At 52.8% G+C, this 10,000-nt stretch overlaps 1 protein-coding gene across 1 annotated transcript in view; it reads right to left on the minus strand.

Moving 5' to 3' along the window:
• The window catches only part of LOC308166791 (melanocortin-2 receptor accessory protein 2A-like), a gene marked incomplete at both ends in the record, with an annotated part of 18,295 nt that overhangs the window by 5,505 nt on the left and 2,790 nt on the right, over positions 1-10,000 (minus strand). The gene's annotated exons all lie outside the window — the stretch shown is intronic.

The raw sequence follows: 10,000 nt of genomic DNA on the forward strand, positions 1-10,000 counted from the left end.
CTCTCTCTTTCTTTCTCACTCTCTCTCTCTCTCTCTCTCTTTATCTCTCACTCTCTCTCTCTTTCTCACTCTCTCTCTCTCTTTCTCTCTCTCTCTCTCTCTCTCTCTCTCTCTCTGGGTAAACAAAAACAACGTGATCTCTTTCTGCTTATAACCGTTTCACTTCTCTAACGGCTCATTAAGGATGGATGACAGCAGAGACTGAACCCAGGACACATTTATAATGAAGTGAAATGAAACATGACGGACATTATCAAAGGCAAACTCAATGTAAAGAGACAGGGCTGGCAGTAGCAGTTAGTTAGTTAGCAGTCAGAGCCACAGCAGCCCCACCACGCACACACACTGCTGAGGGAGAGGTAGCCAGTGTGGCCCAGCCGTTAGGGCTAGGGTCAGGGTCAGGGTTAGAGTCAGGACTAAGATAAGGGTCAGGGTCAGGGTCAGGGTCAGGGTTAGAGTCAGGACTAAGGTAAGGGTCAGGGTCAGGGTCAGGGTTAGGGTCAGGGTTAGAGTCAGGACTAAGGTAAGGGTCAGGGTCAGGGTTAGAGTCAGGACTAAGGTAAGGGTCAGGGTCAGGGTTAGAGTCAGGACTAAGATAAGGGTCAGGGTCAGGGTCAGGGTCAGGGTTAGAGTCAGGACTAAGGTAAGGGTCAGTGTTCAGCTCTCCCTCTAGTTAGCTGAATGGTGAATCTTCTGCTTGCTCCGGCAGTACGGGTGAAATGATGAGATCTGACACAATTCGATTTGATTTCCTTTTTCATCTATTAAACAGATTGTAAAACTGAACACAACACATTGATATTAGTACATGTAAATAATTAACAGTGAACAAACTAACAGAAAAGATTTAACAAACTACACAATCATACAGAACTCAACTTACCAACTCCCATCTCTCTATACAACTGACCTCCCGTTTCCCCTGTCTCTCAGATCACACTCATTAAGCCCGCCCCCATTTCTATCTAACCAATCACTCCCCTCATGCATACTTTTAACCAATCACAATCAACAAATAAAATAACCCCCAAATGAACCCTCCAATGGATTAGCCAAACACCTCCCACTTGGTCCATTGGTCCTTTATAACTAAATGGACCACAACTTTCCCTCTCTTCAATACAGTCATTTTTACTGCTCCTCCACGGGAAGCAGCACGACCACCCGCCTGACGTCTCGGTCGAGCGTTGGGAAGAGATCGCGGCCTTCGCTCCTTCTTCGTCCTGAAGCCCCCACTCCTAGAGCAGGCTGGCTTAGGCAAGCCCTCACTCTTACGTCCCGAACCAGCCCCTTTTCGTCTGGCCTCGCTTCCACAACCCGCCCCAGGCGGAATTGCCCCCTTAGGGCATTTTGGTCAGCCAACCAGACCACGTCTCCCACGGCCACATTTCGGGCTTCTCTGTGCCACTTGGTGCGGATGAAAAGCCCGGGCCCAGCCAGTTGACTCCACTGTCGCCAAAACCGTCCCACCTCTTCCTGGATGGCCCTCAGCTTCACAAACGGGTACTCATCCAGATCAAGAGTCCCCGGATCTCCAGCTCTACCTCGAAGCAGCGTGTTGGGCGTCACCACCTCGACCGTATCATCTCGCACTTGGAGCTTGGCGCCGATTGGCCTCTCGTTCACTAAATCGGCTGCCAGGAAGAGCGCCGTCTGGAACTCCAAGCAGGTGAGGTTTCCGAGCCTCCCGACATTTCTCAGCGCCCGCTTGAGCAGTCGAACTGACGCCTCCGCCGCTCCATTCCGATGGGGTGCGTCAGCAGGATGGAAAACCCACGCCCATTCCGTGCCGTGTCGAGCGGTCCTGTCCTCCACAGTCTTCCTGTCCACCTTGCCGAGTTGGTCATACAGCGCTTTCAGAGCTGGTTGAGCACCGACAAAATGTGTCCCCTGATCTGACCACATCTTCCTCGGGTGACCCCTAACAGCTGTAAAACGGAAGTACGTTTTTAGGAAGCACTCCGTTGACAGACTCTCCACCACGTCAGCGTGGACGGCTCTGGAGGCCATGCAGGAGAAGACGACTCTCCAGACCTTTAACTTTGTCCTTCTCTTGACGACGTCAATGACTTCGTAGGGGCCGAATAGGTCCACAGAGGTGTACTCGAATGGGGCAGCAGGTTCGGTGCGCTCCCGCGGAAGGTCGCTCATCATCTGCTGGCACCGCTTGGCCCTGTCTTTCCTGCAGGGGACGCACGCGTTGACTACCTTCCACGCAGCCCGCTGACCCTGAATCACCCACGCCTTCTTGCGCATCTTCAATAGGGTGCCAGCCAACCCCTCGTGGTTCGCCTTATGGGCCTCCCTTGCCAACAGAGTGCTGATCCATGCAGTGTAGGGGACAAGTGGGATTCCCACCTCCTTCGCCTCCTGGATTCTTCCGGAACACACCAGCAGCCCCGACCCTTCGACCTTCTTAACTATCAGTCTGTCCCAAGTCGTTTTCGGAAATTCTATTCCATCCTGTGCAGCCAGACACAGGTCCCGGAAAGCTACGTTTAGTTCCTGGACGCCGAGGCTAACTCCGCTTCTTGTCTCCCTTGGGCGAGTAGCCTCCCACTTTGCGTCTTCTGGAGCCCTCCTGCAAACCAACCACTGCCTAACAGCTCGCCGGACCCACCCAACTACCCGAATGAGCCTGCCTATTTCGCTGAAGCGTTCTGGCTCAATCAGGTCCATGAGAGCAGCGCCCCAGAGCCTCTCCCTCTCATGCTCGGGGTCCCTGGAACTCCCAACCGGTGTGGATGTCCCCTTTGCATTTGCTTCCTCCTCAATGGTGCATTTCGGGTCCAGCCCCTTCCTCGCCTGAGCGCGTGTTACAGCTGCAGTGAACGCTTTCCGTTGCAGCTTGATCACGCTGTCTCGAGCACTTGCAGCCACGTCTGCCGCGGATTTCATGGGCCACTTCTCCACTGCCCACGCCAGGAACTCCGGACCGTTCTGCCAGGTCGAGCCTTCTCCCAAGCTTTCCGGCGGGCAGCCTCGTGTGACGAGGTCTGAGACATTTAGGTCTCCGGGGATCCACCACCAGTCGTCAGTTGGTCCAGCCCTTTGGATCTCTCCGATCCTATTCGCGTAGAATGTTTGGTAGCCGTAGCTTTCCTTTTGAATGGCCCCCAGGACGGTCTGGCTGTCCACGAAATGAAACCATCTCTCCACGCCCAGTCGACCTTGCTTCTCCCAGAAGCCCTTAAGCCTGGATGCGATTACGGCCCCACACAGTTCGGATTTAACGACATCCCCTTTCTGAGTTATCGGCGTCAATTTGGCCTTTGACTCGACCAGCCTTACAGCCACTCCCCTGGATGTTTCCCACCTCAGGTAGAGGACGGCACCGAACGCATTATCACTCCCGTCCGAGAAGGTGATGCCCCATGGCCTTCCTTCCCATCCAGGCGGGGTTAGGCTCCTCTCGAATCTGACCTTTCCAAGTCTCGCATACTCTTTGAAGAGCCTGATTGCGTCGGCTCGGAGCTCAAGGGGGAGTGGGTTGTCCCATGTGTTCTGTCTGATGCCGGATTTTCCCATCTCCTGAAAGGCCCTTCTGACCAGGATGGCACCTTTTTCCTTCACCGGGGTGGCCAAACCCACGGGATCATACAGGCCCGCCACCTGGCTCAATAGCTCCCTTCTCGTTAGGGGGCTCGGCGTTCCTTCCTCAACTTCTTCCTCTGAGAGATTGGTTTCTGTCCTCACCTTCAGTTTCTTTTTGGAGAAGTTGATGGAAACCATAAGGAACAACTTATCCCCTTCTGCATGGTACCCGACTCCAAGCGCTTTGTTGTCTTCCTCGCTCAGCTGATTAGGCAACACTAACACCTCTGATTCCGGCTCCATATTGGCCTTCGTTTCTTCAGGCTGGCTTTCTTTGCTCCTCCCACTTTGACCCGACTGGGTCCATGGCTTTAGAGCGAAACCTCCAGCGTTGAGTATCCTCTCGATTCCCTCCGTGATGCTCTTCAGCTTTCTTCTGTCGTTATGAGACGTTAGAATGTCGTCTACATAGGTGTCCTCCTCAAGCGCTCTCCGCTCTTCCTTTAGGTGGGCGAACTCTGGCAGCCTTGCCATCTCCCTCATGGCCAGCTGGGCGATGCATCCGGCTGGCTTGTCCCCGATGTTGACGCGGGTAATTGCGTAGGTTTTGATCTTTTCTTCCGCCGTGTCCCTCCATAGAAAGCGGTGGAGGTGGACTTCCCTTTCTCGCAACCAAACAGAGTTGTACATTTTCCTAATATCCCCGATGGCTGCATGCTCTCCGGTCCGGAATCTCAACAAGACCGCACGGATGGGGTTCAGAACGTCCGGGCCTTTCAGCAGAATGCTGTTTAAGCTGGTTCCCCGAAACTCCTGGCTGCTATTCCACACGAGCCGCACCGGTGTGGAGGCAGAGTGGGGGTTTGGAGTGATCTGATGGCTTACGTACCACACAGGTCCGTCCCACTTACTGATCGTTTCCTCGTTTAACTCGACCGCAGCCCCTCTCTGGATCATCTCATGCACCTGCGCCGCGTATGCCGCTTTCCATACTGGGTCCCTCTCCAATCGCTTCTCGGTCCTCCGGAATGTAGCCTCTACCGCTCCTCTGTTATTCGGGAGCGAGCTGGGGTCCTCAGTCCACGGGTATTCTGTGTCCCAGTGCGGCAGGGGATCTCCTCAAATCGTACTGCCTCCGTTCTCAGAGAACGCGCAAAGTGCGTCTGGGAGTTGTGTGCGGATTTTTCCCAACTTTCAAACAGGTCTGGGTGCGTTCCTCCCACGGTCTTCCCCAGAGGCCCGTCCCACAGCACTAAATTTCCCGTCCTTCTTATCCACTGTGGAGCAAGTCGTCCCTCCCGGTGGCTGATCAAGAGCTCGATTTCCTCAGGTCGGACCAGCTCTTTCTTCTCGACCCCATGGAAGAACTTACAGAGTCGCTCTGGACTGATGACCTTGTCTGCACGAGCGATTGTGTCGAGCCCGTAGCATACCATCTCGTGGGGACTCCATCTGTTGTTGCTCCACGCCCTGACCTTTAGCAGGTACTTATTAGTCTTGACCTTGACCTTCATTCCGCCGACTCCATGCACAGTCAGTGTTACTTGCTTCCGCTCCAGTTGGAGCCGATCGGCGGCCCGGTTGGTGATATAATTTGTGTCGGAGGCGAGGTCTATGAGAGTTCCCAGGGCATATCCTGCTTCTGTTTTGACTGTCAATATCATCATTAGTACTGGATGTTCCTCTGGCCCATTCTCCGCGAAGAGACTTCCGCCTTCTGCACCCGTGCTCAGCGTCATCGAAGCCTTACTGGTGAATGCCTTCGCCCTCCTTTCCTGTTCAGGGTTGAGTCCCAAAGAATCCAGGAATTCTCGTTGCTTGTCAGAGAACCCTGGCCCTGTCCTCTTCCCCTCACTCCACTTGGGACACAGAAGGTAGTGATGACTCGCCCCTCCTTCATTCTGCTTGCACATTCTGCACAGGTACCGGTTACTACACTCTCCGTCGGCGCCGTGCATGCCCAAACATTTCTGACAGGCTTTGCTTTGCTTTGCTATGGCTCGTTTCTCTGCCAGACTGAGACTCTTGAACTTTCGGCAGAAGAATATTTTGCCACCGTGCTGATCGCTTCCACAGATGTCACACTCTTCTCTTCTTTCCAAGTTCCTGCCTGCGACTCTGGTTTCACCTCGATGTTCCTCCTCTTCTTCATCTACCGGTAAGTCTTTCTCCGTGGCCCTCGTGATAGCCCTCTTCTCCCATCTGACTGGCCTCTCCGGTGTTCTCCCAGAGGTCTCCGTGGAGCCTCGGACTCGAGCCATCCCCTCGAGGATTTTTTCCTGCCTTTTCAGAAACAGAAGAAGAGCATCGAACCGCTTGTCTGGGGCGACTTGGTTTTTGGGTTTGGTTACAAAAGCAAACCAGCCTTCCTGCACACGATCTGGCAGTTTGCTCTCGATGGCCTTAAGTACAAGTGGGTTCTTCATAGCGCCCACTTCTCCTAAGTCTGTCAGGTCCATGAGGGCTCTTTCCACTGCCTGAATAAGGTCGATCGCTTTCCTCGGCTGGTTTCCTTTTACCGCTGGTATTCTTTCCAATTCCTCAATAATTTGCAGCGCGATGGTTGCCTTGTCTCCAAACCGATTCTCCAAAGCTGTGAATACGTCTTCCGCTGAGCGGTAGCTCGAGAGTTTGAGCTCCTCGAAAACCTTTCGGTCTATGCTCTCGAGGAGGTGGAGTTTCTTCACCTCTGGCGACCCCGATGGGTCTCCCTGCTGCTGCAGGCTCTCCCAATCTTTCCGCCAGCGATGAAAATCTCTCATACACCCGCTGAACACGGGCAGCCTTGTTGGAGGGAGTTTGATCTTGGAGATGGCTCCAGTGCGGTTGCCTCCATATGTGGCGCTCTCCAGCCCTGCCTCCCGGGCTTGTTCCCATGCTTCCCGCTGAGCCTCCAGTAGTTTGGCGCGCTCTTGAGCGGCTATTTCTGCTGCCTTCAACTCAATCACGGCCGCCTTCTGCCTTGCCTCAGCGATCTCTTCTTCGGCCTCCAATTTCACTTTCGCTGTCTCCTTCTCAAACTCGGCCACGCTATCAGCTGACTTCAGTCTTGCCTCAGCGGCTTTCCTTTCCAGCTTGGCAATAGCTTCTTTATTTTCTCTATCTGTCGCTCGATCTTTGGCCTCTTCTTCGGCGAGAGCGTCGGTGGCTTTCCTTTCCAGCTTGGCAATAGCCTCTTTATTTTCTCTATCTGTCGCTCGATCTTTGGCCTCTTCTTCGGCGAGAGCGTCTGCCCTTTTCCTCTCATCTTCGGCGAGAGCGTCTGCCCTTTTCCTCTCATCTTCGGCGAGAGCGTCGGCGGCCATTTGCTTTGCTGCGGCGGCCTTGTCGGCCATTTTGTCAGTATTTTCCTTCTCAATTCTTCCAAATTCAGTCACATACTTTTCCCAAAGTTCATCCCTTTTGTCCTCCAGCTCCTCTAGTGACTTTCTCGTGTTGCACGCCTCAACTACAGGGATCCACTCCCCCCAGCTTGATAGCAGACTTCGCGCTTTGATGATGAGGTTCTCTGTGAGTGTGCTTCGTTCTCTACAAACGTCGTGGGTTGCCTCTTCTAGACTGATCCTCTTCGCGCCTTCGTGACTCCGTTCTGCTCGTCTAATTGTGGATGAAAGTTCGATTCCCGCGAACCTCGTCCACATGTTGGCCTTTAAGACGTGGTTGACCTGTTCAACCTTCTGAGCTCTCTCCTCAGCGGCATTGGTGATGTCTTGAAGAAGCTGACTGTTACCTGTCTCAGGTTCCTGACTTGTTTTGGTCTGCAAACCTTCCTCATAATTGTCGTCTGCAGAGTTTAGGTCTTTCGCGTTTGACAGGAGCGCTATCCACTCGCGTTTCATGTCATCTTCGCCCATCAATGCCACTGACCTGATGATATGGCGATATCTTCTCTCAAAAGTGACTGCCAACTTTTCCCTTTCGATCTTTAGTGCCTCCATTCTGCCTGTGACTCAGAAATAACTTGTGTGTACCTGTTTCGTCTTTCTATCTTATATCTTCAGCCCTCTCTGACTCCCTCGCTGATTTGCGCTGGTCCCTGCACTTCCTTAACTAGTCTTCGGCAGCGGAACCAGGTTCACCGTGGGGTCATCCCAGGGATACTGCTAAAAAATAAAATAATAAAGTGGGAGAGGATTTTCCTCCCCCCGACGACTTAATACCCAGGTACACACAAACCTATTTTAATGCAAACAGTCAATTTTCACAGAGAAGAGTGCTGGGTGTGGGTAGCTCTCCGGGTAGCTGCGACTAGCTCGCAATTCCTTTCTTGGTGGGTCTTGTAGGTTAGCCTAGCTGGCTGTGGATTCTTGCAGTTGGGTTAACCAGTTGAAGCTAGCCGTGGATTGTTTCACTCCGTTGCCGGCCTAGCTAGCTGTAGCTTTGAGTGCTATAAGCTCTACAGCGTGCTTGCTGCTCTATTGCGACAACAGGGCTAACGCTCTTAGTTTGCTAATGCTACGCTGGCTAGCAAGTGGCTAGTTAGCTACAGTTGCGGGCGCCACGGCTCCGTTGCCGGCCTAGTTAGCTGTAGCTTTGAGTGCTATAAGCTCTACCGCGTGCCTGCTGCGCTATTGCGACAACAGGGCTAACGCTAGCTTAGTTTGCTAATGCTACGCTGGCTAGCAAGTGGCTAGTTAGCTACAACCACGGGCGCCACGGCTCCGTTGCCGGCCTAGTTAGCTGTAGCTTTGAGTGCTATAAGCTCTACCGCGTGTCTGCTGCGCTATTGCAACAACAGGGCTAACGCTAGCTTAGTTGGCTACTCTACGCTAGCTAGCAAGTGGCTAGTTAGCTACAGTTGCGGGCGCCGCGGCTCCATTGCCGGCTGGCGGCTGCGTCACTAACCTGACCAGGCTTTAGCTTGCTCTTATCTCCGGTGAATGGATCCTTGTCCTCCCGGAGCTTCTGTTGCGTCCAACCGTGCTTGTTTTTTCCTTAGCTAACTGACGGTCTGTCCTCCTGCGGTCGTCAGCGGGTGTTTTACAATTGTTCAGCTCTCCCTCTAGTTAGCTGAATGGTGAATCTTCTGCTTGCTCCGGCAGTACGGGTGAAATGATGAGATCTGACACAATTCGATTTGATTTCCTTTTTCATCTATTAAACAGATTGTAAAACTGAACACAACACATTGATATTAGTACATGTAAATAATTAACAGTGAACAAACTAACAGAAAAGATTTAACAAACTACACAATCATACAGAACTCAACTTACCAACTCCCATCACTCTATACAACTGATCTCCCGTTTCCCCTGTCTCTCAGATCACACTCATTAAGCCCGCCCCCATTTCTATCTAACCAATCACTCCCCTCATGCATACTTTTAACCAATCACAATCAACAAATAAAATAACCCCCAAATGAACCCTCCCATGGATTAGCCAAACAGTCAGGGTCAGGGTTAGAGTCAGGACTAAGGTAAGGGTCAGGGTCAGGGTTAGGATCAGGGTCAGGGTTAGAGTCAGGACTAAGGTAAGGGTCAGGGTCAGGGTTAGAGTCAGGACTAAGATAAGGGTCAGGGTCAGGGTCAGGGTTAGAGTCAGGACTAAGGTAAGGGTCAGGGTCAGGGTTAGAGTCAGGACTAAGGTAAGGGTCAGGGTCAGGGTTAGGGTCAGGGTCAGGGTTAGAGTCAGGACTAAGGTAAGGGTCGGGGTCAGGGTTAGAGTCAGGACTAAGATAAGGGTCAGGGTCAGGGTCAGGGTTAGGGTCAGGGTTAGGGTCTGGACTAAGGTAAGGGTCAGGGTCAGGGTTAGAGTCAGGACTAAGGTAAGGGTCAGGACTAAGGTAAGGGTCAGGGTCAGGGTTAGAGTCAGGACTAAGGTCAGGGTCAGGGTTAGTGTCAGGACTAAGGTAAGGGTCAGGACTAAGGTAAGGGTCAGGGTTAGAGTCAGGACTAAGGTAAGGGTCAGGGTCAGGGTTAGGGTTAGGACTAAGGTAAGGGTCAGGGTTAGGGTCAGGACTAAGGTTAGGGTCAGGGTTAGGGTCAGGACTAAGGTTAGGGTCAGGGTCAGGACTAAGGTAAGGGTCAGGGTTAGGGTCAGGACTAAGGTAAGGGTCAGGGTCAGGGTTAGGGTCAGGGTCAGGGTTAGAGTCAAGACTAAGGTAAGGGTCAGGGTTAGAGTCAGGACTAAGGTTAGGGTCAGGGTCAGGGTCAGGGTTAGAGTCAGGACTAAGGTAAGGGTCAGGGTTAGGGTTAGAGTCAGGACTAAGGTAAGGGTCAGGGTCAGGGTCAGGGTTAGGGTTAGAGTCAGGACTAAGGTAAGGGTCAGCCTCAGGGTTAGGGTTAGGGTTAGAGTCAGGACTAAGATAAGGGTCAGGGTCAGGGTCAGGGTTAGAGTCAGGACTAAGGTAAGGGTCAGGGTCAGGGTCAGGGTTAGGGTTAGGGTTAGAGTCAGGACTAAGGTAAGGGTCAGGGTTAGGGTCAGGGTTAGAGTCAGGACTAAGGTAAGGGTCAGGGTCAGG

This window comes from Nansenia antarctica (assembly GCF_963989245.1).
Source record: "Nansenia antarctica genome assembly, chromosome: 10".
Taxonomy (NCBI): Eukaryota; Metazoa; Chordata; class Actinopteri; order Argentiniformes; family Microstomatidae; genus Nansenia; species Nansenia antarctica.